At 47.8% G+C, this 27,246-nt stretch overlaps 1 protein-coding gene and 1 long non-coding RNA gene across 3 annotated transcripts in view; both read right to left on the bottom strand.

The window, feature by feature from the left end:
- Fstl4 (follistatin-like 4) overlaps window positions 1–27,246 on the bottom strand; it is a 433,607-nt gene that overhangs the window by 251,207 nt on the left and 155,154 nt on the right.
- On the bottom strand, window positions 568–24,562 carry LOC148002861 (uncharacterized). Its single transcript, XR_015631608.1, has 2 exons — window positions 24,479–24,562; window positions 568–3,956 (listed from the first exon to the last, which is right to left on the bottom strand). It is a non-coding gene; the product is annotated as an uncharacterized LOC148002861 (long non-coding RNA).

Raw genomic sequence — 27,246 nt, 5'->3', positions numbered from 1 at the left:
AGCTACAGTAAAATAGTATATGGTGAGGCTGAAGAGAAAGCTCTCAAGGTAAAAGGCTTGCGGCACAGCCCGCTGAGCTGAGTTCAAGTCCTCAGAACCCACATAAAAGCAGGATGCATTTGTAATCTCCTCCTACTAGGAGATGGGAGGCAGAGTCAGGAAAGCCAGCATCAATCACCAGAAGCCTGCTGGCCGGCTAGCCTGCCTGACACGCAGTGAACGAGAGAGACTCAGTGTCAAAGGAACAGGCAAAGATTGACACCTGAAGCTGTCCCCTGATCTCTGCATGCATGCCCCTCCCCCCAGTATATAGTGCGTGTTCTGGAAATCTCCAAAGTCCGTGCTCGAGAGAGGCAGCCTGGCTAGCGCTAGGGAAAGAAAAATAGACTTGATCACATTTGAGCACATATTCCTACAACTCACATTTGACAGTGCTCAGAAACACATGTGCACGATGTACCCGAGGTTCTCTTCAGAATGCTATCTTACTGTCAGATACACACACACACACACACACACACACACACACACACACACACAGAGGCAAATGTACTAAATTTCAACAGATTTTTTTTTCCCTTTTTCTTTATTGGAACAGATGGCAAGATTTTTTTTTTTTTAATCTCAAATAACTACACCAAGGAAACTGCTATTTGCACCCTGTGTTTCATGTGTGAGGACCTCACGTTTCACAGATGCGTGTGGAAGTGGCTGTGTTTAGTCATTGCTCACGCTGGAGATGTGAGAAGACACTTCAATTAAGTGCCACCAGGAAAAAGTGGTCGTAAAGTAGCAGGAGACAACATTCCACTCATCGGGCCCCACCCAGACCATATGCTCTTTCTCTCCTCAGGGCGCTCAGCTAATGGGTTCCATTGCTTCTGTTGGCCCAGCTGTAGCTTCGGTCTTTTTCTCTACACTTTCCGCCTTCCACAGGCCTTCCCATCTTGCTCCATGACCTGGGAGCTCACTGGTCTCAGCGCCCACCTTGCCAGTGAGTTCCACACAGCTTGGACACCTACGAAGAGCACGGTTTCAGGGATGATTTGTCACTGCTGTCCCCCAGGTGTCATTCCCGAGTGAGGGTTTGTGTGTGTTTTCATCTTTTGAGACACAATTTTACAATGTATTTTACAAATTTTACGAAGTTCAAGGCTGGCCTTGAACTTGTGATCTTTCCCGCCTTAGGAGTTCACTCCTGGTGCTTGTTCATTAGTGCTTAGGGTCAAAGCAGGTGCTGCCAGCTCCCCTGGGGTTCTCAGAGGGATGGCAGCAGTGAATGTTAACTGGGAAACAGTGTGTTGCTGACCCCCAGCTAAGCTCAGTATCCTTCCAACGAAGCCAAGAACACATTGCTACTCTCATCCCAGAGATAAAAGAACAGGGCTGGCTGAGCTCGTGGATTGCCCCCACTCAAAACACAGGTGGCCTCAGAAGTCTGAGGGAAGGACCTCTGAATATCTTGGTTATCCCCATAAACCCTCAGAGGGAGAAGGTGCTAAAATTTGACAGCCAGAGGTACAAAGGCAGGGTTTTCTATTCAGGTCCCCATAAGGAAGCCTCTTAAAAAGCCACAGCTGCCACCAGTGCAGGTAATCAAGAGACTAATTCACACCCAGATGTCTAATTGACTAGTTTCACTGAGGAGGCAATTCTCCTCTCCCAGATAACAGTTTTCTTAGTGGTGGCCTTCAGCCAGACAGACACAGAAGGCAAGGAGTTGAGGGTAACTCTGAAAATGGCTTCCTTTTGCTCCATCCCTGGGACATCCCTGCATGTAAGCCACAGTGGTCCCTGAGGCCCAGTGTGCTGGTTCTACCCTGTCCTTAGTTCCTTTGTCACCCACGGTGTAGACGCACTGTGAGGATGTAAGAAGTCCTGGCTACTCCCTTAGCAGGCTGGACCTGGTGCCCTGAATGGAGTGGGTGGGGTGGCAGGGAGAGGGTAGGAGGGCATCTTTTTACCACACAGAAGTAGAGTCTATGGAATTGGGTACAGAGGTGCCTTCAAAGACTTGGGGGGAAAGTCTGGCATGACATTCGGGGCAACAGAGTCAGCAAGGCTAAGTGTAACCTTGACCTAATGGTCTTGGACAAAAGGCGCAAGCCATGGTCCAGGAACTGGGGCCCTGGGTCATCACACAGTAAAGCAACTGGAAGCCTTGAGAGACAGACAACACCTGAGAGGACAGACAACCACATGCCAGGGGGAGGAAAGGGGTTCAGTGACCGTCTCCCCAAGTCAGCTTTCTTTCTAGCCTTTCAAAGCCCATAAGGACAGCTACGTGATTCTAAGACACTGGCTTTCCCACTAAACGCTGTTTGATTCTCTCTTCCTCAGAATCACTGCGTAATTCATTTTTGCTGCAGGGCTTTTAAGTATTGGCAAATGTATGAATTCATAGAAAAATGAAATGGAGGGCAAATTGGATTTTGCCCGGAGTGAAAGGATTCCAAAGTAATTTGTCCCCAGCATTCCTGCCCTAGGGGCTCAACCAGGCCTCTACTGGGGAGACACTGGTCACCTGTGTCCATGTAAAGTTAAGATTTTGGGGTTAGGGAGATAGTTGAGCTTGTATTAGAAGCATGAGGACCCAAGTCCTAGTCCCTAGACCTGTGTACAAAAAGCCAGGCAGAGAGGGGAGAGATGCTCAGTGGTTAGGAGCACTGGCTGCCTTTGCACCTACACAGTGCCTAACAACTATGTGTAACTCCAATTCCAGGGCATTTGATGCCTCTTTCTGGCCTCTGTGGGCACCAGGAATGAACATGGTACACAGACACACATCCAGGCAAGCACTCATATATGTAAAATAAAATGAAATCAATCTCAAAAATAAAGTCCACACATACACAGAGCCGGGTGTGATGGTATATGCTTGTAATCCCGGAGCTTGTGAGAGAAAGATAGATCCCTGAGGCTCACTGGTTAACCAGCCTTGTCTACGTTGCAGATCCCAGGCCATTTGATCGACCTTGTGGTAGCTGGAGTTGTCCTCTGGCCTCAGGGCATGTGCCTGTACACACATGCCCATCACACACACACACACACACACACACACACACACACACACACACACACACACACACACACACACACACAATCCAGGCTTTGTTTTTTGGGTTTGGATCAAGTTCAATTTGGGTGAGAGGGTTTGTGTGTCTGTCAGCAACTACACATGCGGCTTTGGAACACTCACTCACTGGCTGCCATCTAAGAACTCCTCAGACTAAGACCCCCGTGTACTGTCTTCACCAAACAGGAATGCCAGGCTCTGACATCCCTGTACCCCTAGGGAAAGCAACCAGGATGCAAAGCTAAAGCCATCATGCAGGCTTTCACCAGGGGAGCCTTTGATGCTGACTGCTGCAGGGGCCATCTGGGTCACGGTTCATAAGCTGGGGCTCCCCAAGAGTTAGTTACCGCCCTTCCAGTGCCCCGTGGCTTAGCAAAGTCTGAGCCTTAGCAGTGGTGATAGATTGGGGGGCTCTAGGTACCGCTTCTTAGCTATCTGCCCAGGGAAATCCTGGAAACCCTCACCGGTCTTGTCTATCTTTCATAATTCAAGAGAATAGGGGTTAGAAAAAGTGCATGACATAATTTATATGCTGCGAGTGGACGGGCTGGCATGTTCCCCCCGTCATAAAGTTTAAATAATGGTGACTTAACACCAGATGTAAGTGCAGCTGTCCTCAGAGGAACACCATTAGCTCCATTACAAAAGAAGATGGTGCTGTGCTCAGTCCAGCGTCCCCGGGAACACACCACATCTGTCATCTCCATGCCACCATGGCCCACTTGACGAAGCAGTCTGTGGACGCCTTTTCAGATCAGATCCATCAAGGGGCTGGGCTTTTACGGCCGAGGAGAGAGCCAGACGGTGCCAAAATGTGAAGTGGACAAGCCCTGCACTCCGGGTATTCCCAGGTGGTCTTGGCTCTTCAGGTTACAGCGGCCTGAAGAAACAGAGAGGAGAGCAAGGGAAGGGGAGAGGAATGAAAGTGTGGAACAGACTCTGGGCCTGAGCGACCCCGAGAATGGATCCTCTTCATGGTGCCTGCAAATTCCTGTAGGGGAAAGGGAACCGATTGAGGCAGGCAGGGCCTATACACAGTGAGTAGCGCCACCTGCTCTGGCTGATGACAATATTTCTGGTCTAACCACAGGCTCCTTTGAGTGCCTACTGTATGCAATGGGAAAGCCTGAGAATGCCAAGAGCAGTCAGTGACTAATGGGGCTGAGATAGGGACAGAAACACACATGGTCTCTCTGGAGTGAGATTTGGCCAGGGTCTGTGGGACACATATCTGAGTCCAGAGCAACCACACAGAGAACAGAGTGGCCAGAGGGCAGAAGGGCCGTCTCTGAGGCCCCTGGCTAACTGATGGGAGGAGAGCTGTCAAGTCAAGCAGAAGCCCTGGATTGGTCCGTTTCTCTCTAAGTGAAGGGGCTGTAACTCTCCGCCAAGGTTGTAAAGTATCAGAGTGGCTGTGGCCAAGGAGAAGAGGGTCCGCTTGGCCTGCTAGATACTTGCCTTGTGCCTGAGACCTGGGTTTGCTACTCCAAGTACAAATGAGAAGGATTCCTTCTATTCAGGAGTATCTGCCTGACTGATGAGACAGGGAAGACGGGGCATGAATTCCATATACTGTGCTGTGGGGGTGTGGAGGGTAGAGGCCCTGACCTTGTGTGGGGATCACACAGTAGTAGGCAGGGTCGAAAGAAAGACATTTCTACCACATAAGACTCAGAGGAGCCAGGGGCTTTGCACCAGCACACACCTGAGTGATCACTTCCTTATGTATGTATGTGTGTGCGTATGTGTGGGCATGAATTTATGCAAGCACGTGTGTGTGTGTGTGTGTGTGTGTGTGAGAGAGAGAGAGAGTTTGTGTGTGTATGTATGTTTGTGTGTGTGTGTGTGTGTGTGTGTGTGTGTGTGTGTGTGTGTGTATTAATAGCCTATAAGTATATGAACGTCTTGAGACTTGAGAGCTGTGGCTAGAACCACAGTATGTGAGTCGGAAGTTAGATCCTCATCAACTGGAGGTTGCCAGTATATTGGGATGGCTGCCTGCTCCCATGGCTTTGGAGAACTAAGAAGTCCATCTGCCCTGCTGGTGCCACTCTGACCTAGCTGGGTCCCCAGAGGATGCCTATCCAAGGTGATGTAGGCTGTTTCTTGCCTCATCCAATGCTCATCTCCCTCAAGTACCAAACCGAAGAACTGATTTTTTTTTTTTAAAGATGACAAGTGTTTTTTGTGTTGTACCGAAGGAGAAGAAAACAGCAGAGAGACACTTAGCTGGGGGGATCTGCAGCCCTGGGAAATTTTCTTGAGCTGAGAGATTTCTGTGCAGGCGATTTCTGTAGACATTTCTCATTTAGATGGAAATTCCTCCTGAAAGAGTAACAATAGCTAACACACCACAGGTTTTACTAAGCCCTCACACTGAAAGGTTTCCTCACATTAACTCATTTAAGCCTCAGGAATACCTTGGGAAGTAGGTCTATTTTTTAAAAAAAAATGGGGGACTTGGGGCTCAGATTGGCTGAGCAATCAATCTTAGATCACTTGGCTTGTAAGTGGCAGCACCAGGACCTGAACCCAGACAGTTCCTTCAGAACCGATGATCTGAATCACAGATGCACTGGAGCTCTTAAGTATAGATCAAGCACTGAATGGAGAACTGACTCTGGGTCCCACACTCATCACAGCTGGGCTGGAAGGGTTTGTTAGCTGGCTTTAATAAAACCTTACACCTTGTCGGATCTATTTCAGAAAGGCTTCAAAGGGCTGGGAGTTTGTGTGTGTGTGTGTGTGTGTGTGTGTATGTGTGTGTGTGTGTGTGTGTGTGTGTGTGTGTGCATGTTCATGAGTGTGCTGTGGGTACACACACATTTTTACAGACACACGTGATTGAATAATTCTCATTGCTCTTCGTCCTTATTCACCAAGGCAGAGTCTTTCAGTAAACCCAGAACTCACTAGCCGTTTTGCTTCAGGGATCCTTCCAGAGTCAGAAATACTGTGAGCCTCCGTGCCCACCACAGTCTTCATATTTGTTGTCAAGGACTTCAAAACATGAAAATTGCTTTGTATCTCATACAATGAGTCATCTTTAGCTTCCTTTATAGCTTTAGAACAATGTGTGTAAGAATGTGGGGGAGTCATAGTGGGCTGACCAGGACACTTCCTCCCTGCTGGCTAGCTTTCATAGAACTGGAAGGAGCTACGTAGGCTTCTGGGGCAAGAAGTCATCAGCAGCTGTGAACCCTGTGAACTACAGCAATGGCCAGCATGGCAGGGATGCATAGCCATGGATACAATAGTGGTATTAATATTACCAAGGCAACCAACCACTTCTTGTTTGGACTTAAGGTTTTCTCTACAGGAAGAAACACATGCCTGGTACTTTAATCTGGCCCCAAATCCACTATTCAGGAGCTCATAGGTCCCAGAGACAAACCTGCAACTATTGGTTTACTAAACGGGCATAGCTTCAAAACGTCCTCTCAGTTTGATCTTTTTATCGGTAGGTAAGTGCCTGCCCCCAGACCTCATCATGTGGTTAATGTAGAAACTCACGAACGGTCAAAGCACAGAGAACAGGTGTCAGTGTACCGCTTGGCCACACGTGGAACATCTGTATCACCCCTCCCAACCCACCCAGCCACACCAAGGCTCGGGGACCATAGTGAAAGAGAGGGAGGAAAGACTGAGGACAGGACAGAAGTACTCCATGAACAAACTCACAGCAGCTACAGTTGAATGCACAGGACAATCTTCTGCTGGCCTGAAGTTCACCAAATCGGCTGTCTAGCCAGTGAGCCTTAGGAATCGTCTTGTCTCTGCTTCGCTCTCACACGTGACTTTGTAATAGGCTCTGGAGATCTACCTTAGGTTCTCAAACTTTTGAGGTCAACGCTTTACCAACTGAACTATTCTCCTAGCCTGCCCCCATGGTGTTTTGTCTCCCATAAGAAATGGAAACCACTCTATTGGGTAAGTATGAGCCATGCCGGTAGCCTGGCATCCATCAGAAGAGAAATGCAAACCACTGTCATCGATGTAAGTGTCTCGTTTCTTCCTCAATCAGCGCATTCTAATGTATTTATCTTGTCAAGCTGTGATGAATACAATCTGCCCAAATATATAACAAGGGGCTAATGCAATCTCTTACTTAGAAAACCGACATGACATAGATACTACCAAGCTACTTCCTCAAGTGTTTAATACCCTAGCAACCAAAAACGAAAGAGAAAAAAAAAAGCAAAGAAATAAAAGACAGCCCAACTAAGACATGAAAATCACACTGCATCTGCAAATGCTCTGTTGAAATTGGTTTTACAGTAAAGCAAGTATTGAAAAAAAAATAGAGGCTTAATGATAGATGTTTGGTGGGAATCTGATTACAAAGCAAAAGCCACATACATCTAAGTGAAGTTGCAGAGCTTTGAAAAACTGGAAGTTGGCAAGGAAGCTCTGGTCAGGCTCTGTCTGCAAAGGTGCTAGGTTACCCCCACCCCACCCCACAGGTCTGCAGGGACGAAAACCCTCCCTTAGAATCTGCACTGTCAGCAGTTTAGAGGCCCACACAGGTGGCAGATGGTTCCCTGAACACACCAGCCATTTATCAAAAGATGAGACCTCACTCCCCTGGCTGTGCTCCATCCCACCTGAGTACCCTGGGAGAGGATTCTGGAGGAGGCTTAACCTCAAGCCTCAGAGCCTATCACAGCTTGTCCGCTTGTCCTTGATCGGTCATATACATTCTCCCTGTTCCCCTATTCTCACAAGTTTCTCCTTGTCCCTGCCTTCTGTAGCCAAACCTGGCTGCTTGCTAAAGTCTGTTTTTAATAAATTAATTATAATACACTGAGGATGGGTTACAAAGTACACATCTTCTATGGCACTCCCTGGGCCCAAGATACAGGCCAAGGTAGGCTCTGGAAGGAAGTTGACCACATCTGAGACACAATACAAGTGATTTTAATCCACTGATTAAAGTGATTGGATCCACTGGGATATGACTCACTGACTTTGTGAACTAGAAAACACATACACACACACACACATGCAAATACACACATGTATGCATGTGCACACATGCACATACACATGCACACACACATGCAAACACATACATACATACATACATACATACATACATACACACACACACACACACACTCCCAGAAGAGGTGCCTTTAACACTCACTTTCTGGAACTTATATATCTTTAATTGAAATATCACATATAAGATCTTCCCTTAGAACAAGGGGCACGAGGGTCACAGGAAGGCAAGAGCTGGCCATCTGCCTACATGCCTTGTCTGTAAGCTTTTCTTTCTTACTCTTCTTCTCCACTTATTGACTCCATTGGGTGCTGGAGAGCCAAACCTTGTCCTTTCACATTGTTTTTTCTCTTTCTGCTTTAATTCACATTATATCCCAGTTGCACTCCCTTCCCCTGTTCCCCAAGTCCTGCTCTTACAAATCCCTCCCCTCCTCCTTCTCCTCAGAGAGGGGAGGCCCCCTTGGGTATCACCCCACTTTGGGACATCTAGTCCCAGCAGGTCCCTTCAATTCTTACCATCACCCAAGCTCTGTTGATTTGGCCTTTGGCTGGTTTGGGTTTTATTTTGAGATTGATTCTCATTCTCTATCTCAGGTTGGCCTTGAGCTTGCTATATACCTCGGATGCCCTTTAATGTCTGATCCTGTCTTCATCTCTCAACTACTGGGATTACAGGATGGGGATGGCACCCAGGGCTTCATGCATGCCACGTAAGCACCCTGCTGACCAAGGGAAACAGCCAGTAGATCTCGCTGTTCTGAATAATGTCACTGACTGAGGACTGATATCTTGTGCTTTGTGCTGCTGCTGCTGTTGCTATGGAGTGGAGTCTGCAATCACAAGAGCCCTGAGTAAGCTTGACAAGCACCCCCTTTTGTCATAGGGTACCCGTCATGGCACTCTGTTCTTGTTGAGTTCCCTGTCAACAATCTCCTCCTCCACTCTGTCAGGTTTGTGACAACCTGATGTGATGTCACCTGAAATGGGCCAGGCATAGACACATATGCTATGTGATCTCACCCTCATATGCAACCTTTTGTTTTTTTAGAGACGCCATTTTACTATGCAACTTTGGCTGTCCTGAAACTAACTCTGTAGACCAGACTGGCCTTGAACCCACAGAGATCTGCCTGACTTTGTCTCCTTGGTGCTGTGATTAAAGGTGTGTGCCACCACTATCCAGCTACCTGTGGAATCTTATAAAATGCAATCTTATAAAAAGAGAGCTGAATGGTAGCTCTGAGAGGCTGGGGAGTGGCTCTGATGAGACTCTGGTCACAGGATGTAGAACTACAGTGAGCCAGGAGGCAGAAGGCCAAAAGGTCTGTCATGTGACATGGCGATGAATTAATCTACGTGTTGTAGTCTTGAAAACCGCAGAACGGACCTTAAGTTTTTACCCATAAACATGATGGCTCTGGGAGGCAGAGTCCTGGTATGACTACATTTAACTGTTCCACAGTGCTGGGACGCTTCCAACATCACAGTGGACAGAGTAAGTGTGGGTCTGTACAGCTAAGGTACATTCTGAAAGTAACTTGTGAAATAGACACACCATCTTCCCCATCAATGTAGAAGGCAGGGACATGTCTTACAGGCCCTAGTCTCCCAGGCAGAGCAGGGAGCTTTGCCCAGAAGAGGCCTCACTCAACATGGCCTGATTAAATGGATACATACGTGACAGGCTCAATGGCTAATGAAGGGCAAGTGTTGAGATGACAGATCCCCTTGAACGTGTATGATCTATCTGGGGTGAAGGGGAGAGCCAGTGACCTCCCCACACTTTGATTTCTTCCCTGTTAATATACCTACCCTTCCAGGCACCTTGCTTTGGAACGTTCTAGTTTCCTGCTATAGAGAAAAGCTAAAGACATCACTTTGTAAAACACTACACATATTATATTGATGTATTTTTATCTCTCAAGAAAGCAGTGGACAGCAAATGCTTAGTCTGAAAGAATGGATGGGGGCATTTTAGACACCGGGATCTCTGGAAAAGGTAATGTATTGTAACCATTGTTGTTAACATAGCAGGAGCTGAAAGAACTGCTTTCTAAGCAAAAGTGTGAGAGTGTGTGTTTGTGTGTGTGTGTGTGTGTGTGTGTGTGTGTGTGTGTGTGTGTGTGTATTTCTTTACATACACCTGCCTTTTCAGTAAGGACCAGGCACACCAGCTGCAGCACAGGTGAGAGGGTCTCTGAGGGGTGAGTGAGAAAGAGGAGACATCCTCTAGTATGAAAAACGGAGGGAGCCCTGGAGAGATGGCTCGGAGGTTAAAGGTGTTTGCTGCTCTTGCGACAGACAGGAATTTGGCTCCCTGCATCTCAGGGCTGCTCACAACCACCTGTAACTACAGCTCCGGGTACCTGATGTCGCCTTCTGGCCTCTGCTGGACCCTACATACACTTAAATACATACATACATACATACATACATACATACATACATACATACATACAACAACATCAAATTATTATTTTAAAGGAAAATCACATAGAAAGGTTGGAGTCAGGTAGCTGACTCAGCAGACCAATTTTGACCAAGACCTAAGCTTTAATGTCTTGAAGATTACAATTTGTCAAAAAAGCAAAGAATCGGGGACATAGAACTAAGAAAGAGACTTCCATCTTGGAGGTCACTCTGTCCTATAGCCTGAGCGTGCGGTTCCTTGGGATAGGAATCCAGGGGTTTCCTGCTCATGGGAACCTGCGTTATTCTTGTCTTGTGTATCAGGGGGTTCTAGCAGAGTCCCTGAGGGTGCCTTCATGTGCTTGTAGGTGCTCATGGGGGGGACCACAGGTTACTGTGCATCTCTCTCTCTAGTACCGGGATGCCTGAGGGTCTTGTTATCAGCTTCCACTCGCTCTTCATGGCTATAGACTATGTTTTCAGGAGAGTGACATTAGCAATGTAAACGTATGCGTTTCCTTGTGAAATCTTTGATCAGCCCTGGGGGGGGGGGGGATCCCAGCATGCCTGACACATGATGCAAGAGGCATGGTGATCGTCCACTTGATGAGATTTAGAATCATTGTGGTGTGTCTCTGAGGGCGGACCCACGCTCAGTGTTGCCAGACTGGATACAAGAGAAAGCAACCTAACATCAGCATTCACTGTCTTTGCGGATGTCATTTGACCATCCTTCTCATCTTCCTACTGCCATGATGGTTCTGAAATGATAGATTGTAGCCTCAAACTGTGAGCCAAAATACATTCTTCCCTCCTTAGGTTGCTTTTGCCAAGTCTTTTGTCATAGGAAGAGAAGAGCTGAAGTTCACAGGAGGCACACATGCCTGGTAACGTCCTCCCACTGTGCAGGGCAGCTGTGCTCTGCTTGTGTCTGACTCCACAGGGGCTCTGGTGTTGTCTGGGTTTCGCCCTTCAGATCTCTACCCAGCGAGGGAGCCTGTCAACAAGCTTCATGAAATAAGGATGGGATTCCCTTCCCTAGGCCCTCAGCAAGGACGGAGCTAAATGCATTGGATGGAATTTGCAACCTGCAATTTTTCTGTAACATTGTTTCTGGGGTCAGTAGGTGGATGAGGCAGGAGTGGGCAGGAAGCGAGCTAAGAGAAGGAAATATAATTTCAAATTCATTCATGATTTATCTGTTCGCTCCCTGTGACTGCAGGGGAATTTTTAACTGTACTGCAAGATGGCCTGGCTGTGCCCAGTGCTGCATGCCGTGGAGCTTGGAGCAGCTCCCGCAGTGTTAACCTCTCCTTTGCTGGTGCTTTCTATCCTTCCCATTGTGGATTCCTTGCCTGGAGTTGTGAGGCACTCGGCAAGGGGACAAGTTGTCACACAGGTGGGTACATAGACTCCCTCCATTTTCCCAACAGATGAAGCCATGCTCGAGGTGTCTGAAATCTTTGTCCTTTGCTCATTTCTGAAGTGTCTTCCTTTAGTCAACACCTTCCCTTTGCAGAGGGTAAAGTCCTAAGGGAGTTGAGTAAGACACACACACACACACACACACACACACACACACACACACACACACGCACGAGCCTTCCAGAAACGTCATTTTCCATGTTAGCCAAGCCAGGCAGCTGAGCCAATCACATTTCATCAGCTGCCAGTGTCAGGGGCCCAGATGGCCTCCTAGACAGCATCAAGTCTACACCCCTGACTCAGTGTATGGAAGCCCTTCCCCGCATATTTCCTTGTCTAATATGATGCTGTCCTTTAATCAAAGATTCTTTCATGTTCTGGGAGAGAAGGGGACACAGTGACCTTGGAGGAAGTAGATGGGATCATTTATCAAGAGAGAAAAAAGGCCAACGTATGCAGCTGAGCATGGATCTCAATTAGTACACAGACTCACATCGAGGGATGAAGGGGGTTAATCACAATGTAGCCCAGGCAAAGACCACGCGGGGAAAACTCATCAGCGAGGACTGGCCTTCAACAAGCATCCGTCCATCTATTCTATACGTTGAGCTCGGTTCTTTCCCATTCTGCACGGGGGACAGTCATTGTTTAAAAATGTCACGATAATAATCAGCCTTTGTGGCAAAGATATGAAAAATGTATTGTAAGATCAAAAGGGTGATATTGTCTTCCCTCAGATTATACATTCCTCCCACAGAAGGGGCTAATCTGATGTCCTCGGAGAGGAAGTAGGTAAACATTTTGAACATTATCACCATCTATGTTTCATTTCTTTGGGCCTGCTTGAGAAAAAAAAAGTTATTTTTGCACTCATAAAAAAAGAGTGATTATGTTCTTAACCAAATAGTAATGGAAGCCTGGAAACCTCAGCGGTGGCTTTTGTAATCATACCCCAGAGGAATGGGGGACATTATTGCCATCTTTTGGGGGACAGGTCAGTCTTTCACAGTGCTGCCTGTCTTCACCCCAAAGTGAAGTTAGTCATGGAATTGGCTCAGTTTCATGACATGGCTTGTGTGTCAGAATCTGGGGACAGGCCCCTTCCTGGGAATTCCCCCCAATGGAGGTGGATTTAGGACTCCTGAGTCTCCATCAAGCCAGTGTCCTCTCGGAGCTATGCCTCATCTGTAGAATGGGAATAGCATGGCTTTAAGGAAGAACACTAGAGGGCAGTCATCTGCATACCAATGACAGTGGCCTCGAGGACTCCATCGAGGCTGTTATCACTAAGGGTATGGTTATGAAATCAGGGAGGTTGAAAAGGGAAGATGCCTTTGGGTTGTTTGAGTCCCGGTGACTTGGCTAGCCTCCCAAGAGGACAGGGGACATGGGAGAAAGCTCTAGGGTGGCAGAGGTGAAGGATAGGTTCCTATGAAATGTTCCAGAGGGAAGGAAGGGGGGTAGCTGGGGAAAGTGAGGCACCCAGCTCTCGGGCCTTTGGGGGTCAGGGTGATGCTGACCCTGAGTCTTTGAGACTAGTTCACTGCCCCTCCCCTCCTCCAGAAGACCCCAGCTGCATCCAAGCTGCAGAGGGTATATGGGGCTGGATGGACTGGGGTTCTTTCAGTTGGTGGGTTTTCAGAAACAGTGGGGATCACACCACTGGCTCCTTTCGCTGGGGCAGGGGTGGGGGTGGGGCGCTGACTGGCTAAAGCAAAGAGCTTGTACATTTAGTATGAGGCTGAAAATGAGGAACAAGCCAAGCCCACAGACTGTTCCCAAGAGCATCTGCTGCTTCCGTCACCCTGGGAGCCAGGGCAGCTCTTTTTCCACCAGGTGGGTAGGGAAGCTGCCAAGCATCCCCGTCCCCCGCCATTCCCGGAAAAGCCTTCGTGTAGACAAGTTGACTCCCATACCAAGAGCCATGATTAGGATTAGATCTCTAAATTATAGATTTTAAAGAGACATTTGCCTTGAATTTCAAGTGCCAATTTTACATAGTGTTATTTTTTTCAAATGTTTCTGCTGTCAGAAACCCTCTTAAAATTGAGTAACTTCATTCAGTGGATATTACTAAACAGCTGCTGTCGGGAATCTGGAGAATTGAAAACAAGAAAACCAAAAAGACAGTCTATGTCCTCAAGCAGTTTATAGTCTGAGGTGAAGGAGCACAGAGAAGACAAAAGAGCCCTGTGAGTCCCCATTGCTCAAGGTTGCCTCTCTAGCTACAGGTCATCCTGAGCCCAGAGTGTTCAGACTGGATGCCAGTGTGGGTTCTGTGGAGTGAAATGCTCTGATTTTATTTATTTCAGCTTCAATGTACTCTGAGTGTCACACACTTGAATCATGAGCTCTGTGCCTTTGGATAACCAACCTCGCATTTACTGAAGAAGTTGCTATGGTTTGAATGTAAAATACGTTGCACAGGCTGATGTGTTTGAACATTTGTTCCTCGACTAGTGGTGAGGTTTGGGGAGATTGGGGAACCTTTAGTGGGTACCAGGTGGAAAAGATGAGTCACCAGGGGATAGGGTATAGCCTAGCTTTGATCCTAGCCTGAGATGTTGCTTCCTGATCCACTGAGATTCAATAAGATTGGCCAAAAGCCCTGATGCACCAGAAAAATAAACCTCTTGCCTTTGCATGGGGGTGGGTTGGAAAGGGAGAATGGATCAAAAGTCTCTACTGTCATAATTAAAGTTACACCATCTATAGAGTAGATCCCTGTCTGCTATGCCTTCCTTACCATGAAGGACTGGATTCCCTTAAAGTACAAAAAAAAATTAAATCTCTCCTCTCTTAAGTTGCTTTTATCAGGGTATTTGGCCCAGAAATGATAAAAGTGACTAGTTTAGAGAATTTGTATCAGGAGTGGGGTTGCTGACCCCTGTGGCCTTTAGCTCTTCAGAGCTGGTTTGTAGAAGAAACGTGAGTATAATGAACTATTCTGGGGGGAGGAGAGGATGTGATTCAGGAGACTAGATGCCAGTAGAAATGCCAACCAGAGAGTCTGTGCTCATGAGGTTTTGGAGGTGAGGACATGTTGTATGTGAGGGATTGTGCTAGAAGTCATTCATATGACTATGTTCTTATCCTATTCTGAAAATCTGAGCAAGGCTAAACTAAAAAGAAGAGACAATGTTTACTTGTTTTGTGAAATAAATTTAAAACAGCACAACATTTAGACTGTGGTGCCAGGGGTGGGGAAGAACTGAGAAAAGTAGAGTAGAAAAATGAAGAAAATGTACAGTTTGTGGAAGAAAGGAGCTTGACAAGCTGATTGCAGGCAAAACCACTATAATTGTTAAGCAGATTGGCAACATAAAGAGAAATCTCACACTTTGTACCAAGAAAATAAGAAAAGTATCAAGTGCAAGACCTCATCCACGGAGAGTTCCAGGGTATAACAACACACATTCATTTAAAAAAACAACAACTGTCATTGAAAAGAGAGCGCCTGAACAAAGAACACATCCAGGAACCCTGCCTGAACACAGCCACCTAGGAAGTGTCTACACAGCCATGCAGAATGCAGAGAGTTACGGGGTCAAGAAGGTTCACATCAAAGTCCAGAACAAAGCTGCCGAGATCAGGTACTATTTATAAAGATAGGATTCCCTGAAGAGAGGCCATGAGAGGCCAGTGTATGAATATAGGGCCTAAGTTTCAATAGAGACCATTAAGATATCAGAAATGGCCAGGCAGTGGTGGTGCAAGCCTTTAACCCCAATACGTGGGAGGCAGAGGCGGGCAGATTTACGTGAGTTAAAGGCCAGCCTGGTCTACAGAGTGTGTTCCAGGACAGCCAGGATTACACAAGAAACCCTATCTCAAAAAGCCAAAACCCAGACCAAAATGACATTAGAAATGCAGGGGACAGAGGGTCTACTGGGAAAAGTTGTGGGCATTTAGTGGAACCAGTCTAGAAGAGATGTCTTGCTTGCTTCAGGCAGCAAAGCTACAAGAGAGGAACTACCCAACCCCCCACCCAGGGGACACAGATGTTGCTACTACAAGTCCTAGATGATAGACATAGAACTATAGGGTTTAGGTTTTGACCTGCTCGGTTTAGGGATTACTTTGGCTCGGTCTTTCTTTGTCCCTTCCCTCTTCCCATTGGGATGGGTATATTTATTCTGCAGCATCGTGTACTAACAGTATATAAACTCTTTTTTTTTTTTTTTAAATTTTACAGAGTTCACAGCTTAAAGTTTGCCTTGAGTCTCAGAAGAGATTTTGAACTTTGGATTTTTGAGCAGTGTTGAAACTGTTAGGAGTACTGGGATTTGTGAAGTTGGACTGAATACATATTACAGTAGGAGGTGGCCACGAGGCTGTGGGAGTCAGGGGTAGAATGTTATGTTTCACGTAGGCTGATGGATTTGAACACTTGGTCCCCAGCTGTGGCAGTGTTTGGGAAGCTGTTCAATGTGCAGTAGGTTAGATAGAATAAACAGGTCTCTGGGAAGGAGGGTGGGGGGTTAGAGCCCGGCTCTCATGCTGCCCAAGCTCTCTGCTTTCTAATTTATCAAGATATAAAAGAAGTTCTGTAGTATAAACCCAGTCAACATTTCTTCTCTTCTCCACCATGATGAATTACTGATCCCCTTACGTCATGCAGCAAAGCAAACACCTTCTCTCCTAGGTCACTTCTGTTGGGTATTTTTGTAGAAGCATCTTAAAAAGTCATGTAGAAGGCAAGGACACCATCAGTTTCCCCTGTCCCTGCCAAGGAGCCTTGGTGTTCTGTTCCATGGTGTTTTTTCCTACAAGGGCAACAACGAAACTACCCATGCCTACAGTCCACCTTCCTGACTCCATCTCTGTGGTCCTCCTTGGTTGGATCACTTGTTCTCCACATCCTTAGACCAAGCTTGCCCACATTCTCATCTTGATTAGTCTGGCTGTGCTGGGTTTTTGTAGAGTCTCATCTTCTGCCTCTGTCTGTAGACAGTCCTGAGCCTCACCTCTGTTTATAAAATGTAGAACAGCATATTTTATGCGGGAACGAAGGAAAACAGATGTTCAATGAGACACAGCGCTGCTTGAACATGTTTGATAGTCTCTTTAGAAATTTCATAAGCATTACTCCCTGGTGAGGGTGGGTCTGGGTTCTAGTCATACCTTGACGGCTGTGGAGCTTTGGGCTGAGTACTCTCCCCGAATCCTACTTCCTTTCTATGGTGAGTAAGGGTGTGAACCCAAGAAGCTGAGACCCTTTCCCACTCTTACTCATGATAAGGTTAACGTCCTCCTCCCTCGGGTAAGGTCTATTTTCTTCAGGTCACACTAATCAAGGTAGGAAAGCCACCATCATCTTTGTGGTTCATCTCAGCTATCACTGGGTAAGATCTAAAATCACATAGGAGAGATAGATGCCTCTGGGCATACCTGGGAGGGGATAAATTTGGTAAGGTGAATTGACATGGAAAGGACCCACCTACTATGGGTGGCACCATTCCCTGGGTTGGGATCCTGGGCTGTATAAAAAGGAGCGGACCAGCTAAGCAAGGCATTTTTGGCTTTTTGATAGTGGGTCTTGGTTATGGGACCATCTGTCCCAGTTCCTGCTGTATGACTTTCCTACTATGATCCTAAGTTGCTTTTGTCTGTGCATTTTATCACGGGAAATAAAAAGAACCCTCTTCTGCAATACCATTTTAGCTATAATGAAGGCTTCCCTGTTTAATTCCACGTTCAAAGTACATTTCTTTCAACAGTAAAGGGTAAATAAATTTGGGATACCAGTGCAAAAAATCAAAACACATTCAAAGGTATTCTGCATGGAGACAAAGGGATTTTTGTTTCCAGAGGACCAAGTGACTCCATCGTGACAAACTACTGGGAACAAAGCCCTGTGGTGAATTACAGACTGGTTACACAAATCACCTACTCAAATCCCACCTGCCCATGCCGCTCTGCTACTACAATTTCCAATCTAGAAGGAGAATTCCATAACTTGTGTGGGTTTCAATTCCATGTTGCAATATTGGGGCCTGCCATGCACCCCAACTTGTCCTAACAGATTGATTGACTTCAGAAGCAGCTCTTCAGGAATGTTGGAGACTCTTAGCCTTTCAGACTTGCAAGGGTCTTCATCCAATGCCTACATATATGCTGGGCTTTTCAAAAATATCCTCTACTGTCACCTGACTCCCCAGCATAAGCTCCCAATTTGAGCTTGTCAATGTTTGCAACCCCAAATCAGCCCCGGAAACATATTGGGGTGAATGAAGATTGTATGCCCTTGTCCAAGCTAATAAAAACCCTTTAAGCTACCAAAGTAATTCTAATCAAATTGTAGAGGTGTGGGTTAGCTCTGCATGCTGATGGACTGGGCATGTCTGGATTCCCAGGAGCGTACCAGTCACTCTAGTACTCTTGGGGAGAGGTCTGGTGCTCACTGCAAATTCACTACCCTGGTCTAATTCCATACCATTTATATATGACTTACTATGCCATTTGACCAGTCTGGGGAGTGCACCTTAGAAATTTGCTTCATCTGGGAACCTACTCCCATTCCAATACAGATGCATTTAACAAGAGAACAAATGACCTGGGGTGCTCAAGTGAGAAAAGGCTTCCATACTTTCATAACGACGCCTTCAAGAAGCCGAGGCAAGCTCTAGGCCTAGGCAGGTTCAGCAGAAGGGCTCTGCCAGAGATGTAACTGTCTCTGCCAGTCAGGAAAGGAGAAGTAAATGAGGGGTTCAGATGGCTAGCAGGCCACCTGCTTCTGAAGACCATCCGAACTGTTCTAGTCAACCATGGGAACGAGCCAGAGAAGTGAGGAGCTGGATGGGGAAAGGTAGACCCAGATCGCTGATGCTGCAGTCTCACTAAAGAATCAAGTCAGGGGCCTATGTCTGTTTCTGTGACATTTCCTCCTGTCCTGATGTTCTGATGGCAGACAGAACCTTCTTGGAATAGAAGTTGTCCAGACTGGAGGGCAGGCCAGGTTCGCTCAATAAAAGCAGGTTTGTGCACAAAGCCCTTCAGGGGCAAATCTAGGAGCTTAGTGCCCCTTCTCTGAGGCCCTAGGGAACATCTAGAAAATACACCCAGAACCTCTGGTTTGTGGACATCCCCTTCCTCACACTCAAAGATGCAAGACACATCTTACTTATGTTTAGACTATCAGCAGTCAACTCTGTGGCCCTGACTTCCTCTCCACTCAAGTGAGCTTAAAGTAGCATGGGTAGAGGATGCACTGTTTGACTCTACCCCGCCATTTTACTCCGTACACTTAATCAAAGATACTCCTAAAATCTCACTGCACTGTGGGCATGGGTAGTTTTGTTCCTGCCCTTGTTGGAAAAAGTACCATGGAACAGAACACCAAGGCTCCTTGGCAGGGACAGGGGAAACTGATGGTGTCCTTGACTTCTACCTGACCTTTTTAAAGGCTCCAATAAAAAACTGGACTGAAGTGACCGAGGAGAAAAGGTGTTTGCTTTGCTGCATGATGTAAGGGATCCAGAATAGGATGCCAAGGATTGCTTTGGAACAGGGCAAGCATCCTCTTCTGGACAATGAAATATGAACCCACCAGAGAAGGATCTGCCATGTTTGTGTGTTGACTGTGAATGCAGGGGTCATGTGGAGAGTTAAGTCATCCCATGGAGGATGGCAGAGTGGAAGCAACCAGGTTCTTGATGTCAATGACAGTTCAAAGCTTTAGATCGGCTGTTACCAAGGACTTAGAAATGCATGAGAAGGATTCTTCCAGTCATTTGGGCCAATCTGTGTGGGGCTTTCTGTAACCTGGGGGAAGAGGTGACTCACGAGGTACTCAGGACCTGAGCTGGGCTGGGACAAGCTGTGGACCTCAGGGACAGAAGCAGTGATCTGAGCTCCTCAGTGCCCCTGAGCTCACATGCAGAGAAAGTCTGAACTCAGCTTCTTCCCAAAGCCTGGCTGTCAAATGCTACTTGGGGCAGGGGGGTTGTTCTAGGACTTAGGGATTCAACTGCCCTTAATCCATACGAAGACCTTCCCTTCATTGCAGCTGCAGGGCAGCTATGCCAGTGTCCTATGGAGGGTGTGCTAGACCTCTAAGGTCACTGTCCACTCTGTAGATACCTGCTGACCAAGACCTGATTGAAATTTAGCTGAGCTTCTTTGAGTCCTAGTCTCTGCTGGACCTTGGACCCTGGCTTGCTGTCTTGAGTTTAAGCCAATTTACCCAGAAACCCCAGGCTTGCAAGGTTTCTCTTCCTCACTCTTGAACATCAGTAAAGTTCCCTACTCCCCATCGATGACCAAGGTCCTTGAAGTGACTTAACCTTTCCCTGCACACTGGTTACAAATCTCCACCTGTCCTTGTTGGAGCTGTAATTGAGTCTAGTGTCTCTCTCCCTTAGACAGGCTTGACTGTATTAGTCAAACCTCCTTCACCATCGTTTTTGTTGCTGCTGGTTGTTTTTGAGAAGATCTTGTGCAGCCTAGGCCAGCCTTGAACTTACTAAGCTGCTGAGGATGACCTTGGACCTCTGCCCTTCCTGACCCACCTCCCCAGTCCCGAGACTATAGGAGGGTGACATAATGCTCAGTTTATATGTTCTTTCTACTTGGGAGGCTATCAGTCTATCAACTGAGCTACATCTCTGGCCTCCTCACCGCCATGTCTAATGGGTATCAGCAGGTCTCACAGCGGCTAGCCATCCATTTGCCCTCAGTGCCCATGCTCTGCTTTTCTTTCTAGTGTCTAGGAAAAGCCCGTTACTCAGAGCATCTCTCTTCTCTCCCCTTCTCCAGCCTCCCCAGCCTCATGGTACAACACTTTCACATAAACACTAATCTGAGTTTTCCACACCACTGTGAGGATTAAAGTTTAAATAGCCAGCACTGAGGACCTTGACGTTAGCATAGGCAGACACTTAAATGGAAGGCGCTGTTTCTAGAGAGTAAATGAGGAGAAAGAATGGGCACAAAGCTGGTGTGTGTGTGTGTGTGTGTGTGTGTGTGTGTGTGTGTGTGTGTGTGTGTGGTATGACTGCTAGTTTTGATTGTTAATGTGACCAGGCTTAGAAAGGCCTGTGAAGATGGTGAGCAGGTAAAGGACGCTTGTCACCAAGTCTGGTTGACATGAGTTCCATTCCTGGAACCCACATGGTGTAAGGAGAGGACAAATTCCTACAATTTATCATGTTATTTCTACATGTTCTCATGTCATCTGGAGAAGGCAGTTCTGACCTTGAGGGCTTGACAAAGTGGCACCATCAAATGGAAAAGTGAACGTCCCTAATTCCAAGAGAACAGTAGAGTAGGAGCAGCTGAGCTCTGGGTTTCCGTGTGTGAGCTTTTCTCTCTGTCTGCGTGGATTAACTGACCCCTGTCCTTGTGAACCCAGCAAAGTAACAATAAGAACATCTGTCCTACACACACACACCCTGGCATGCTCAACCATTCGAGCACACATGTGTACATACATATATACACACACGCGCGCGCACACACACAGAGAAACACATACACACACACACACACAAACATACTACCTTTTTTAAAAAAAAAATGTATTAGAGATGCCCCGTTAGCTGAGACTGTGAATTTCCAAGAACAATTAACTGAAGAAGGAAGATGGACTGAACGTGGCTGACACCATCCTATGGGCCAGGCTTTGGATCAGTAAACAGGAAACAGTAGAAAGCTAGGTGAGCAAGTTAGAGGATGGGAAGGGCCAAGAAAGGTCGGTGGAGGTTGATGAGGCCAAGGTCCAATTTCACCCGGAATACAGGGCATCTCTGAGCACCTACATGCAGATAGTCAGCCTGTTCTGTGTTGAGTTCAGTCCCCCCGGACAACCACAGAGTCTGTGTGTATGCTTTCTTTCTGGTGTGGTATACTCCAGTTCTGGCCCATCAGTTTTTCCCCACCTAAGAGAGTCCCCCAGACAGCCTGACCCATTAGGGTTAGGGTAGTACAGGGCTATGTAGAGCTGGGGACTAATATGGTGGCCATTGTTTACCCGGTGGCAGTGGGGGGCAGATAGTTCTGTGTGTGCACATTGTCATTTCACTCAGAGGAAGGAAGAGGTCAGGAGGTGTGTTTTTATTTGTTTTCTCCAACCCAGATCTAGGTCAGAGAAGGATTTCACCTCAATCTCTAGACCATTTGGCTATGTACCGCTTTCCCCCCACCCGCCATTAGCTCGGAATCCGTCTTGTGGTCTGAGCTGAATCTATCATGTGCACAGGGAGGGGACAATGAAGGTACCTGGGTTACTGACTGGAATGCTGCTGTTTCTCCATGAAGAAGACATCCTTTGCTAACCAGGAGCTGATTTTCCTGCTTAAATAATAAGGAAATCGGTCGGCTCCACCCAGCACCAAGTGCCCTAAACAAACAATTCAAGTTTACAAAGCTCAAGCTGTCTGAAAGAAATAGCTCGGGTATTTTTGTTTTTGCTTTGTGTTTTGTTTGTTTGTTTTTACCAAAGGAAAACACTTTACCAGTGTTCCAAACTCTGCATCACCAGTGAGGCTGGCTCAGTGCTCGTGCCTGCTTTAGGCGGGAGTGGGCAAGACATCCCACCCTACCCACCTCAGGAAAGCTTGCACCTCTGGGGGCACTGACAGAAGGAGGCAGATTTTTTCCAGAGCTCGATGAGCTGAGGGCACAGGTTGGGACACCTGAGCCTCGTCTGGTCTGGGTGGCAGGCTTGTGCAGGCATGGAGGAAAGGACTGTCCAGTCTGAGGTGTAAAAGGAAGCTTTAATCCTGAGCAGGACAAAGCAACACACAGACACAGGTGGCTAAAATAAATTCCAAGAGGCACTCGGGATTTCTGCATAATCCTGCGGCTGGCGGAAGATGCACTGGACTTTTCTGAGGCATGGGGAGCCGGTTGTGTTTCATCAGAAGCAGGAAACACAGACCAAAGACTGGAGGTTAAGGACACTGAGAGAGCAGAGGAAGGCAGCTGAGCCCCTGGGTGATTTCCAAGAGGCCAAGCCTCAGGCCAAAGGAATTAAAGAGGATGTAACAAATTGTAACAGTCTACTGTTCTCAGTCCCTGGGCTAGCAATGAACCCTCTCAGACGGTGAGATAAGCTTCCCAGGAGCAAGAAACCCAGTGGGGTACGTATTCAAACGCCTGTCCCTAGACCCCACCCCGGGAGATCATATCAGCAGGATGGGAGCCCAAGATACCTCCCACCCCCTGAGATTTCAAGGCAGGTCAGCTCTGCCCTCTAGCAGTTTTCCAACATGGGTGCCAGGTAAACTTTGACAAGGTTGTTTGCCTCTCAAGCTCTTCCTCCAGGCATGTACAGTAGGCTGACCTTGAAAGGCTTGTTTGTCCTGGTGACCAGACCTTGTGAGGGAGCTACACTTCCCGAGGGAGCTCTGTAGGGTGTGTATACAAGATTGGTACACTTCTTGGTAGGGAAGAGGAGAACAGCTGGTATGTGGTACTCCTTCCTTCCGAGTGGATGGAGATGCAGCAAGGCCTCTGCCTTCCTGTGCTTACCACTCTGAGAGCAGCTCCCCACCACCTCCTGCTCCCTGCATAATCCCACAGGGCACATAGGCAACAGAGGCCCTGACAGTCAACACCCCCACCTCCCTGCCCAAACAGTTTCTAATTTTAAGTTGAACTGAAATGGATGGCTTCCTTGGGACAACATTTACCTAGAACCCTTGGTTACCCATTCACTTTTCTGTCTATGTATTCAGCCCTCCACCCACCCAGAGCCTACTAAACTCGTCTTGTGGCATCTGCCTTTTGCCACATGCAGGTGGGTAGATCGAACAAGGCCAGGCGCCTTTCTACTCAGGTTGTTCGCAGGGTAGCGGTGAGCTCAGTGGGTGAAAAGCAGTGTCTATGCACGAGAAGCCTCGTGCTGATTCCAAGACAAAAGTACCACCAAGCTGCAGTGCCAAGCTCTTTCTGCCACAGTCAGGGAAGATGACATTAAGCCAGCATACTTGGTTTAGAGAGCAAGGAGCACACACACACACACACACACACACACACACACACACACACACACACACAGACAGAGAGACAGAGAGACAGGCAGATAGGCAGAGAGGCAGACAGACAGACCTCATTAGGACAAAGGTATAGGAGTGTAAAGCACACAGGGAAACTGAGAGAAAGCCTGGGGAGCGCCTTTTATGGAAAAGTGCCTGCTGGGCACTGATCAATCCCTAGATTCTGTCCCTAGCGTCTAAAACAACTGACCAAACCCAGGATGCAGCTGAGGGGTCTCCAAAGCTTGCGTACAGGAAGCTAGGCTGTTGACAGAGGCCCATTCCTCAGTTTACAGGAAGCCCCAAAGCCATTAAGGGTCTGAAGTGTGGCACTTTTGCCTTTGGCGGTTCTCATGGTGGCGGAGGGAAGGGGACTGGTTTGCAGGAAAGGGGGTCAGCTTGTGGGGTGGGTTGGCTGTCCCAATAATTGTGACCACTGAGGTAGGCCTGCCCTAGGGCAGTGGTGAAGTAGGTGGCAGGGGCAGAATACATAGACAGGCCAGGGAGGAAATGGGGGAACAAGAGTATAAGGACTTCCAGGGCCCTAAATATACTCAGACCCTCTGCCACCCAAGCAGCTGCTCACCTCATAAAGGTCCTGGGGTCCCTCCAATGGCTTTGTGGATGTTTGCTCAGACTGCTGGCTGTGAGCTAAACACCCTTTAAATGTTTCTTATACATTACAGACTTTTTTTTCTCCCCACCTTACCTGGAAACACTTGGGTGGCTTAATTTGTTTTCTGGAATAACAAAAGCAATTAGACTAATTGCCTGCAGAACGGGGTGCTCCTAGGCGACAACCTCAACACCACACAGGAGGCGACTGGCAGGTTCCTTCTAGGCTCATAATTTATGGACTAATTTTCCTGTCCTGTCAAGGGCAGGGACATCTCAGGAACAGAAAAGCGTGTAGCTGGGCAGACTCCAAGGCCTCCCTTCACAGCTTCTTAGCAACCACACTCATTGGAGAGATGGACGAGCCGGCTGGTTACTTCTGCCACAGTGACACCAGGGCATCAGGCGCCCTCTAACCAGCAAAGCACCCCCGTGCACCCACAATGGAAAAGGGAGCTTGTCTTAGGGCCTTGTGGTCCTGCTGAGAATATGGTTTTCCCCCTTTCCACGAAATTCCATCTTGACGGGTTAGACCAGATTTGGGGGACTGTCTTGAGATGACAGGGACCACAGTTTGGGACGGGTGGAGATGGCATCCTGAACTAGGCTCCTGGCTGTGTGTATGGTGGTTCAATTCTAGCGAGCGATGCTCTCCATGGCTGTGCCTTAAGGGTAGACTATTTCTTCCAAGTTGAGATTTTTTTTTTTTTCCCGTAGAGAAGAGACATTCATACACCCTACCTAGGAAGCTCAGAGTTACAGGGCTTACAAAAAGCACCAGGCTACATAAACAGGGATCAATTGCTGCAAAGGGGAGACTCTTCAGTGGAGCTGCCTGCACGGTGGGCATGCAGGGGTGCAGCTGCTGAGTGGTCACCTCTGCTGGCTCGCAGTGTCTGGTAGTGCAGCTGCCCTTGAATCACTGTCCTCTAAGTAACCCCAATAAGCTTCTTGCTTCATCAGGCTAGGTGGGAGAGCAGTCATTTCTTAGCTCTGCCACTGATGTCTTGTGAGGGGGAGAATATATGTTTGTCCATGGCTCCCCAGGAAAAGTCCCACAGTGGGGGAGAGAGTGGCCACGTGGCTGCCTTTGAGGATCCCACAACTCAGTGGAGAAATGGACGCCATCCCACTACCACTACCTAGGTGCAAGATGGAGCTGCCTCCAAGCTGCATGGCAGACGCACAAAGAAAGGATGGATGCAGGAAAGCTCACGGAGGGGCAGAGCTCCGAGGTATGACTGGGAACTGAGCAGTCTCCCTGGTGGAGTAAGCGTTTGGTGCAGAATGCCCAAAGCCAGGCAGGATTTGAAAAGAGCCCCAGAGGAGGCGGCGGTACAAGCAGGATATAGGCACTGAGACAAAGTGAAGGCAGAGGTTCTCTGTGGATCCTGGTGGTCACCCCCTGAAACTTCGTCAGTGGTGGGAAACTAGAAAAACAGGTTAGAAAGGCAGGGAGGGACCAGGTGGCCAGGAAGCCCGGTGGCATTTGGAGGTTGCTGATGGGCAACAGGAGCCAGTTTTGGAAGGGATAGGAAAGATTAACTGCCTTCCAGGCTGGTCACCCTCTCAAAGAATAAAAAACTAGCAAAGGGTAAGAGAGGGAGGCTAGAGGCCAAGATAAGGCTGGAATGCCTTGGGTAAGGTGGAGGAATGTGGCCAGATTTGACATCTGGATGTAAAGACTGGAGCCCTGTGGGGTTGTGGGTGGATGCAGGAAAGGACAGGGTTTGAGGTTATTTCCCATATGGTGTGGTCTTACAGGTGCCAGTCCCAGAGGTGGGACAGGAAGAACAAGCAGACAGCAGAGCTCTCAAAGTTAAAAGCAGTGCAGGTCCTCAGATGACATGGCTTCTCACCTCCTTCTAAGACTCCAGAAGAGCGGGTTTTAAAAAGAAATCGGGACAACTAAGAGAACAAGAGAAGCTTCATCGGATCAAGGGATTTAGGGACATTTCTGGGACATGAGGCAGAGGGATGCCTCCGTTCACAGCCCACATGCAGAGCAGCCTGCCTCTGGAAACAGAGCCCACCCCCGAATTCACACCTAACCCTAGAGGCACAGCCAAGATGAGCACAGGGAAAGCAATGAATATGGAAGACTTGCTGAGGTAGGGAAAGGGAGTTAGAGGGTTCTGTTCTTAAAAAGTGAAATGATGGGGGCTGGAGAGACGGCTCAGCAGTCCAGAGTGCTTGCTGCTCTGGTGCACAAGCTGGGTGTGGCTCCCAGCACCCACACAAGGTGGCTCGCAACTACCGGTGACTCCAGTTCTGAAGGATCTAGCGCCCTCCTCTGGTGTCTGTGGAAACTGAACTCAGGTGCACAAATACCGCCTCCCCCCACACCCACACGAATAAAAATAAAACTTAATCAGTGTGGTTCATGTGGAAGTTAGAATCTTTCTTACTGTGGCAGGGTAGTGGATAGGGGAAGCCCAGACAGTGTCCAACCCAAAGCCTTCGTCACACAGTGGAAACGGTCAGCTTCCAAGTCCTGCCCTGGATCGAGAGCTTCCAGCCAGACTCTGGACCTCTAATTTCTGTGTGTGAATGGACTGCTGAAAATCACAGAACCAAGAACACAAAATACTTACAGTAGGGTCCCAAAGGGACTGAAATCAAGGGAGTCCACAAAAATGGCAAACCCCAAACACAACCCCAAATCACGGAAGTAATCTTCAGGGCAAAAGAGAGCTGGAAATGAAAAGATGAATCAAAGGCAACCACACACTGCTCACT

This window comes from Rattus norvegicus, chromosome 10 (genome assembly GCF_021556685.1).
Source record: "Rattus norvegicus strain SHRSP/BbbUtx chromosome 10, alternate assembly SHRSP_T2T, whole genome shotgun sequence".
In the NCBI taxonomy this organism is placed as follows: Eukaryota; Metazoa; Chordata; class Mammalia; order Rodentia; family Muridae; genus Rattus; species Rattus norvegicus.
This window is presented reverse-complemented; position numbering and strand designations above follow the sequence as displayed.